The 9,825-nt window shown below is 40.7% G+C and overlaps 1 protein-coding gene across 1 annotated transcript in view; it reads left to right on the top strand.

Moving 5' to 3' along the window:
- Nucleotides 1-27: 27 nt before the first annotated feature.
- The window catches only part of LOC110165438 (ELKS/Rab6-interacting/CAST family member 1-like), a 467,498-nt gene continuing 457,700 nt past the window's right edge, over nt 28-9,825 (top strand). The window contains exon 1 of the mRNA XM_055153860.1: nt 28-259. The gene's annotated coding sequence lies outside the window, so the exon portion shown is untranslated. The remainder of the gene's footprint in view (nt 260-9,825) is intronic.

Here is a 9,825-nt window from a genome sequence, read left to right as displayed (position 1 = left end):
GGGGAAGCCTCCAGTGGAGAGAGAGACCAGAGACTGAGGCGTACTGAAGACGGAAAAGAGGGACAGGACGAGCGGACAGCGGAGGGACAGGGCCACACTCCAGGTACGCGCACCGACAGCGGCCGTGTCTTGTGTCCCGCGGGCCGTGCGCCGTGGAGCGGGCTGGCGCGGTGCTGTCAGCGCAGAATAACGCGGGGACTGGCCTTTTACGCGGAGCTTTCACTACCCCGGGCACGGACGGTGCTCCAGGACCGCCGCAGTGAGTAGTGAAGTTTACGGCGGTTGCGTGCGCTCTGCGTGCGTCCGTGCGCGCACATGCATGTTCCATGACACGGCGCGAGGCTGCGGGCTCGTGTGTTTGTGTTAGGGCTGGAATAGCACGTGCACAGTACACGCCTGTCACTGCTACGTTAGCATCATGTCTTTTATACAGTGTGTGGTTAGCACTGGTACAGTATGTTGGTGCTGGAGACTTGTGCTCCGGCTCGACTCTGTGTCAGTGTGTCTTTTCTCCAGGAGACAACTGTCAGTACGAGGCTTTTTTATTTCACCACATCACTGACCGAGCCGGTTTGTACCAATATAACATTACATCTGCTTTATAACAATATGACAATAACTCTATGCATCCAACACTCACATGATTGTCTTTTCAGATTTAGCGACAGAGATCCTGCTAATGGACTATTACAAAGCCTTAATACCACACAAATAAAACACATACACAGGCTGTTGTTATTGTTACAGGCTATTTTCCTACACAAACGTTGCTGTTCCACTATTGAAACTTTCAGGAGCTGAGCTGAGGTGACCTGCTCCTCTCTAAAGCTTCTGCACTCAATGACACTCTGGACTTCACCTGTACATCAGTCTCTCTATTTCCTAATATTTTATTTGTCAAATGTAACTGCATCATGTTGGATTAAACACAAGAGCTGACACGTTTGTTAGACTGTATAATGTCACAGTTTATCATTTTTAGTAGGCCTAGTATGACTATAGAATAAAGGTGTAACGATGTCCAAGTCTCACGATACGATATGAACCTCACAGTACGATATTTATTGCGATATCGTGGGAAAGCTCACGATTAGGGACATGATCCAAATCTCTCTGTACGATATTTACACGATATACATCTCACGGTAAGACTGGGTATCATTCAGAAGTTGCCGATATGATACGTAGGCCACGATACGATACACATCTCGATACAGTGAGCTTTCAATTCTATACGATTCAATACGGTATATTTCAAATCGATTCGATACTGTTCAAGAAAAAATAATGGCTAAATCATGGGCGTGATACTAAAAGTCTTTGTTAAACCACTTCTTGTGCAAAGTGAATATTAAACACAAACTTTTATCATCAAATTTTAATCATTAAAACGGTGAAAATGTCAAATGTGTTGCATAAAAGAGTTTCCTTCCACTAAACAAACAACAAAACTGTAGCTGTAACAAAATAATTTAGTAAAATACGCCAAAACACACTCTTGGCAATATAACGACACAGCAGGCCATGATATCGATACTGTATCATCACATTACACGATACGATATATCGATATTTCAATATTTTTGCACACCCCTATCTCACGGTACTGTTAATATACGACTTTTTTGTCTTAAAATCCCTCGATTTAAGATTTAATCCAAATTAACTAAGACTTAAAAGTGCTTAGAACTGTTATTTCTTCTTGTAGTCTGCACTGAAGTCTGTCTTTTTTTGCACCATAACTCTTAATTTAAGCAAAGAGACTTGTAATTTTAAAACTTTGACGATACGATATCACGATATTTCCGTTATTGTTACGTCTCTACGATAGAAACATGATCAATATTAAAGGGGCCAGTGTTTTCTGATCTATGTTATAATGTTGTTTCCTGACCAAAAATATACTTAGAGTTGCGTTTTGTTTTATTCACAATACAGAAAGTGATCCTGCTAATGGACGATTACAAAACTTTAATATGGCTGTACCACACAATTAAAATACAAACACAGGCTTATTATTATTATTATTTTCTTTTACAAATGTTGCTGTTCCATATTGAAACTTTCAGGAGCTGAGCTGTTCACAGTACGATATTTATTGCGATATCGTAAGAAAGCTTGCGATTAGGGATGTAACAATATCCAAATCTCTCTGTACGATATTTTCACGATATACATCTCACGATACTTACGATATTTATTGCGATATTTTGTGGAGGCTAAAACTGTGAAAATGCGACTTTTTTCTCTTAAAATGTCTTGATTTAAGATTTAATCCAAAGAACTAAGACTTAAAAGTGCTTAAAACTGATTTCTTCTTGTCGTCTGCGCTGAAATGGAGCAAAGGATCATGGTCTATGTAGTTCCCTCTGTCTTTTTTTGCACCGTAACTCCTAATTTAAGCAAAGAGGCTTGTAATTCGATATATTGTGTTGGTCCACGATACTGTGACGATACGATATCACGATATTTCCGTTATTGTTACGTCTCTACGATAGAAACATGTTCAATGTTAAAGGGGCCAGTGTTTTCTGATCTATGTTATAATGTTGTTTACTCGCCAAAAATATACTCAGATTTACGTTTTGTTCCATTCACAATACAGGAAGTGCTCCACTATGTTTTTAAACTCCATACACTGTCACTAGAATCATTTAGGTAATGCCCAAGACTGAAATGATCCATCTCTAGTGAACAATTTTGAGCATTTTGAGCTTTAGAGATGAAATAATAAAGAGTTACTCAAACACGTGTGAATAAAACAAAACTCCAGGTCTGTTTTTGAGGAGGTAACAACATTATAACACGGTTTTAACCTCACAAGAGTAAATTTGGCGTAATATAAGCCCTTTAACACTGCAGGGTTCTCTTTTACTAAACAGTGATCGTGTGAATTTCTCTCCTGCAGTGACCTAAACTAACCTGAGTCCAGCACAGGAAAGACCCAACGCTACTACGCCCTGTTGTATCTTCTCCGCCCAACGGCTTTATCGATTGTCTCGTATTGGCACCGCGCTCGAACTGATGTCATTGCGCCTCTTTGAAGCAAAAAGCTGACTCCTTTTGAGCTTTAAGCCGTGTTAGAATGTTGTTACCTCATCGAAAACAGACCTGGAGTTGCGTTTTGTTTTCGTTCACACATTTTTGAGTCGTCATCTCCAAACCTCAAAATGCTCTGCTCCACCTCCTGATCTTCTATATTCTTCTATCTTTAGTTAAGTGAAAAATGGCAATTCAAGGTCTGAAATAATCCAAATGATTCTAGTGAAGGTGTCTGGAGTTTGAAAACGCACTGAAAATGCACTTCCTGTATTACCGCATGACATCACAAGGTGCAACAGATTTTTTATTTTTTTTTCCATTTGAGAAAACTCAGCCTAATATGCAGGTTTGAGTGTGAAACGTGTGAATGAAACAAAACACAACTCCAGTATGTTTGTGATGTAGAAACAACATTATAACATAGATCAGAAAATAGTGTAATATGGGTCCTTTAAAATAGTTTTGTTACGATACTGAGAACTACGTTTTGATACCAAGGAATAGACTAGATACTCAATACCGATTCTGATACCATGATTAAAAAACAAACAAAAAAACACACTGTAACTTTTCTGGTGGAGGATTTATGAAATGTTTTTCTCCATCGAGATTTTTTTGCTTTGTGCCAGCGCTAATGCAGCACTAAGGAACCTACCTGGACCACTGAAGCTGTTTTCAGGCCGGTCAGAACGGTGCCAGTTCCCGCACCAGTTCCACTGGGAACTGAAGTGCTCACCGGTGAATGAAGCGCGTTCATACTGTTTACATGAACCCATGACACGTCGTCGACAGAGGGTGTGGATTTACCACCAAATAAAAACAAGGGAAATAACAATCATGGATCACATCATCAACACCAGCGAGCGTTTGTACTTATACAAGTCATTCTTTATGTGCACCAAGCTCTGCTACAACATCGATCTGCTGTGGAGAAGGCGGCAGCGACGCCGAATACAAAGATGTAATCTTATCAGGCGAACACGGACACATGCAAAACACACGGTACATAATAGTTCTTGTAGACTTAAAATTTTTAATTTAATATGTGATAGTTTCAATTGCTCTTTGTTTATTTATTTTACCGCATGTGACCTGGATGAACGTGCTGACGTCTTCTGTGTCGTCATGGTTCGCTTAGAAAAAACAAGTTTACTTGGTTCCCGAACGCTCTGATTTCTGACGTGAACACATGAGTCGGTTCAAGATTAGGTGCGGGAACCAGAACCAGCACGGTTCTCTGTCCTGAAAACACCTTGAGGGACACAGACACAGACACACAGAAGACCACATGGGAATAGAAAAGAAAGTACTGTGATTTTAATGTTGAAAATCACATTCTAAGAGTGTTTTTGAAGTTATCATTGTGGTATCAGAATCGGTATTGAGTATCGAGTCTATTCTTGTTATTGACTTTGTAGTAAGTAAGTAAAGTTTTTTTTATTTATATAGTTCTTTTCACAGACATTTGTCACAAAGGCACATTACAGAGCATTATTCAGTCACTATAGAGACTATTGTACTATTGTTGCCACAGCTGCCCTGGGGCAAACTGACTGAAGCGTGGCTGCCAAGCCAATCTGCTTCATCAGTTCCTCCGACCACCACCATCACTCACGCACACACGCACACATACACACACACGCCCACACACACACACACACGCCCACACGCACACACACTCACGCACACACACACACACACACACACGCACACACGCACACACACACACACACGCACACACACACACACACACACACACACACACTTTCATACTAGGCAGTGTGGGTGAAGTGTCTTTCCCAAGGACACAACAACAGTTTTTGCAACTGGCGCCCCACTGTTTTAGTATCGTTCAAATACAATAAATCATGTGTTTTTAAAAGTTTGGGCGTTTCACGAAAAAAACTCAAAACCAATTTTCTGATCTTTTATAATCACAAACAGACCTGAGATGTGTTTTGTTTCATTCACACATGTTTAACGCACAAACTCTGCAGATTTAGGCTGAGTTCTTCTCATAAACTGAAAACCACTTTGTGACGTCACCTGGTAATACAGAAAGTGCTCCACTGTGTTTTTAAACTCCACGCACCTTCGCTAGAATCATTCGGATAATTTCAGCGCTGGAATTGCCAAAAGATGAAAGGTAGCTCTTAACTTGAAAACTACAAATTCATGACATCACTAGGAGCATTTTGAGACTAATAATAAAGGATTACTCAAAAAAGTGTGAACGAAACAAGACAAAACTCCACGTTTTTGAAGAGGTAACAGCATTCTAACACGACTGAAAGCTCACAAGAGTCAGTTTTGCGTAATATAGGACCTTTTAACTGTTCCCGTTGAAAAAAAAAAAAAAAAAATCTGGAAACTTTTTACCACAATGACTTGGAGCCAACCGTATCATGGGACAGACCATTGATTAGGCTGTTGTTTATCTGAATACTTCTGGAGAGTGGAAAAAAACATTTTCACATTCAGCCCAGTGTCACGCAAACATATGACTGGACCCGTCAGGCGCTGAGGTTTGGCCAAAATAATTGCGATTAACAATTATATCACGATAATTATTAAAGCTGCTGACCGTTTAAAGGCGCATTACGTCATTTCTCTGCCTGGAATGTTCCACAGTGTGACGTTAAACAGCTCCACTTTACATTTATTCAACTACGGGTGGTTTTACAGCTCAAAAATACCTAGAAAAACAAACATTCTGACGGTGAGCGGGGTCGCCTCTCCACAGATCTGACCTGTAACTTGGTCTGGTTTGGTTTCCGTGAAGATAGAAAGGTTTAATGCCACACTGTGAAACGTTATTGCCAAAGAAAAGTCACACAATGCACCTTTTAAAACATTATATTGGTGTGACTAACTATAATTTGAATAATATTACGAATAGGCTGAATAGGTTATAGTTTTGTATTTTGTTATATGTGAAAACAAGAATGATCTAGAAGAGAACACGATGGATAAGCAGCTTTTTTCTGCACATTCTGGTGATTTTAGTTCATGATATTACTGTTTTTTGTTTTTTTTTATCCCATCTCTAACAAGGACAAACGGCAACTGGGAAAACCAAGCTTTTCTGAAGATTTAAATTGGTGTTTCTCAAACTATCGTGCGCACGCTGCTTCAGGTTGTACGTACAGGTTGTCTTTTCTTGCCAGTGCCTCCGCTCAATTTCATTTCTCTCCAGCGACTAGGTCAGGAATCGGAATACACTAGACGATTTGCAAGAACCACGGAAGTCGAAGACGCGCACCGACCAATCAGTGAAGAGCTGTGAAGCCATGACGTCAAACTCAAGCGTCTGTCTGGGTCCATTTTGTGGAACAGCACAACAGTAAACAAAGCGTCGAGATGGATGTAGACGAAGACAGACATTCTGTGTTGGCAACGATTCCAGAGATCGAGGATTTAAAGCCGGAACAAAGAGAATGTTTGGTGAATTTTATCAAGGGGAAAGACGTTATTGCCTTTTTTTACTACGGGATTTGGCGCATTACAAACGTCACGACCAAACAGCAGCGATTGGTTAAATAAAAAAGTACCTGCCTACTGTCGAGCGAACGAATCCTAATGCTCCGAGGTCAGACGGTTTCCACGAAGTGAAACCTGCAGATGAATCAGGCTAGCTCTTTTCGTCCTCTTTTTTTTTTTTTTTTTTGATAATTTCTTGTTAAGAACTACAGCAGAAAAGTTTTAGTCCACTTTTAGACCTGGTTTAGCCCTGGATTAGACCTCAAATAGTCCTGTTATATTGACATCAAACTGGGGGCGGTGTGTACTTGTGTCTCCATGGTAATTGCTGAACATTCTGCCGTAGACATAAATGTAGAACACTGTCAGCGTAGGCCTGTAATGATAACAGATTTTGCTGGATGATTAATTCACCAAAAATGTATTGCGATAAACAATAATATTGACATTTTGAGACCAATTTCAACTATTATAATGACCATGGAATAAAAATGCAAATACATCCTCTCAATGATCAATAAACCTTACTTTTTAAAGAACATTTAACACAGGAAATGTAAGACAAACAAAAACAACAGGCCTAAATAAAACAGAATTGTTAACATAAGAATATCCTAATGTAGTCTGGTTACAGCGAGGACTTGTTAACAAAAATGCACTTGAATAAACCACTGCTGAACCAAATACAACCAACGCATTAAATAAAATGGATTATTAAGTCTCTGTAACAAAATTGCCCTTAAAAGTGATTTTAGTTACTGACTTACATTGGAATATTGTCTCCTTTCTCTGTGGCTGCTGCTGTGAGCCTCGTCATTTTGGTCATTTAAATGTTCGTATTGACCCACGACACAGGATCCTGTTTCACTATGAGGGAGCCTCTGTCCTGTCTGGTGTCGTGTCGGTGTCTTGTGGGATTTCAGTGGATTTCAGTTCTCTTGGGGGCGGGGCTAGTTGTGTCGCTCAGGTTTGGGTTTATCGGCTGTTGAGGTTTGAGACAGTTCTTCTCTTCGTTTGCGTTTCGCTCGCTGCATTTGACATGTGGCTTTTGAGACGTGTCCCGCTCACTAGTGTTGATTCGGCATCGTGACTTGTTTTGGCACTCGGCGATGAACTGTTTTGGTTCTGACAGCGGCGCTTGTGTTGCGGCTTCATGTTTAGCCGCACAGACAGCGGTGCTTTCTGCACTCAGGCTGCGCGCGCATCCGCTGTGCTGATAAACACAGAGCACGTTGGTTCAAGTGTCATTCCGCTTGTTAAACGAGAGGAGAAGCCTTCTAACATTCAGTCTCTTTGAGAGCGAGAGAGAGACGAAGAAAACAAACAAGCTGCAAATAGAATTTATTAAGTTATCAAGCTTGTTAAAAGTTATCATACGATTATTTGATTTTTTTGATTATCGTTACAGGCCTACGCCAGCGTGTATCACAATATACATTACGTACAAGGCAAAACAGATATGAAGTAAAGGTGCACTGCGACTTTTTCGGTGGAGGGCGTCACCTGCTTGTTTCTATGGCGATGTCATTGCTTTGCCTGGCCTAAAATATTCCACAGTATGACATTAAACAGCTCTACTTTACATTTATTCAATTTATATTATTCATATTTATAGCTCAAAAATACCGAAAAAAACCCCCAAATCTGACTGGGATCGGGGTCGCCTCTCCATGAAGATCGAAAGGTTTAATGCCATACTGTGTAACATTCCAGACAAAGCAATAACATTTCCATGGCGAAAAGCGTTTGACGGACCCTCCTCTCCTCCAGAAAAGTTGCACAATGCACCTTTAATGATGTGGCATATATAAATTAGACTCCACTTTCTTGTCACGTTTTTCTTGATCACTGAGTTGTGCTTTTCCATCTCCAGCTCCAAGAACTTGACACCACAATGAGTCACTCCAAAGCTCAAAAACAGGAAATAATGGTCGGAGCGTACACTTGCTGATGACTGTTGTGTATATGTGTCTGTTTAAAGGTAATTGGGACATTAGATTATCTTCAGGTCAGCAGGTCCAGAGGGGAGGGAGCGAGGGGAGCCGACCACGCTCACTGTTTACATTAGTTTAAATGAAGCAGTAATTCCCACAGTGTTTGCTCTTTTTGCATCTGGACATTTTACTACTATTTGTGTTTATCTGTCAAGTATGTGCCAGTGGCTTTTCTGACCACAAGCAAGAGCCAGGTCTAAACCAGGTCTAAACCAGGTCGAAAACAGATCGAAAACAGGTCTAAAACAGGTCTAAACCAGGTCGAAAACAGGTCGAAAACAGGTCTAAAGCAGGTTGAAATGAGGACTAAAACAGGTCAAAACCAGGACTAAAGCAGGTCTAAAACAGGTCTAAACCAGGTCTGAAACAGGACTAAAACAGGTGTAAACCATGTCTAAAGCAGCTCTAAAACAGGTCAAAACAAAGTCAAAACCAGGAGTGAAGCAGGTCTATAACAGGTCTAAACCAGGTCAAAACAAGGTCAAAACAAGGTCTAAATAAGGACTAAACCAGGAGTAAATCGTCTCTAAACCATGTATAAAGTGGGCCTAAACCAGATCTAAACCAGGTCTATACCAGGTCTAAACCAGGTTTAAACCAGGTCAAAACAAAGAATGAACCAGGACCTGAACAGGATTAAACCAGGATTAAACCAGGTCTAAACCAGGTTTAAACCAGGTCAAAACAAAGAATGAACCAGGACCTGAACAGGATTAAACCAGGATTAAACCAGGTCTAAACTAGGTCTAAACCAGGTCAAAACCAAGAATAAACCAGGAATAAACCCCGTCTAAACCAGGTCTAAACCAGAAATAAACCAGGAATAAACCCCATCTAAACCAGGTCTAAACCAGGTTTAAACCAGGGCTCAAACTGGACTAAACAATGAATAAACCAGGACCTGAACAAGACTAAACCAGGAATAAACCTGGACTAAACCAGGTCTAATTTGAGACTAAACCGGGACTAAACTGGGTCTGAACCAAGACTAAACTGGGCCCAAACCAGGTCTAAATGAGGATGAAACCAGGAATATATTAGGACTAAACCGGGTCTAAACTGGGTCTAAACCGGGTCTAAACCGGGTCTAAACCAGTTCTAAACCAGGTCTAAACCAGGTCTAAACCAGGAGTAAACTGTGTCTAAACCTGAAACAACTCAGAATTTCACCTTGACATTTAAAACCGTCTTCCAACTTTTACCGTAGCACATTTCTTCTGACAGGGAGTTGTTTTTCTCAAACGAAAGCCGAGTTTGTGACCGGTCAGTTCTTTCTTTACGGCTGTTTCAGAGGCCGAGTCCTTCTCTC

The sequence above is a fragment of the Boleophthalmus pectinirostris genome, unplaced genomic scaffold (genome assembly GCF_026225935.1).
Source record: "Boleophthalmus pectinirostris isolate CB_2022bp ecotype Guang Dong unplaced genomic scaffold, ASM2622593v1 HiC_scaffold_18, whole genome shotgun sequence".
Taxonomy (NCBI): Eukaryota; Metazoa; Chordata; class Actinopteri; order Gobiiformes; family Gobiidae; genus Boleophthalmus; species Boleophthalmus pectinirostris.
Note: the sequence above shows the minus strand (reverse complement) of the source record. Positions and strands in the feature narration are given on the sequence as shown.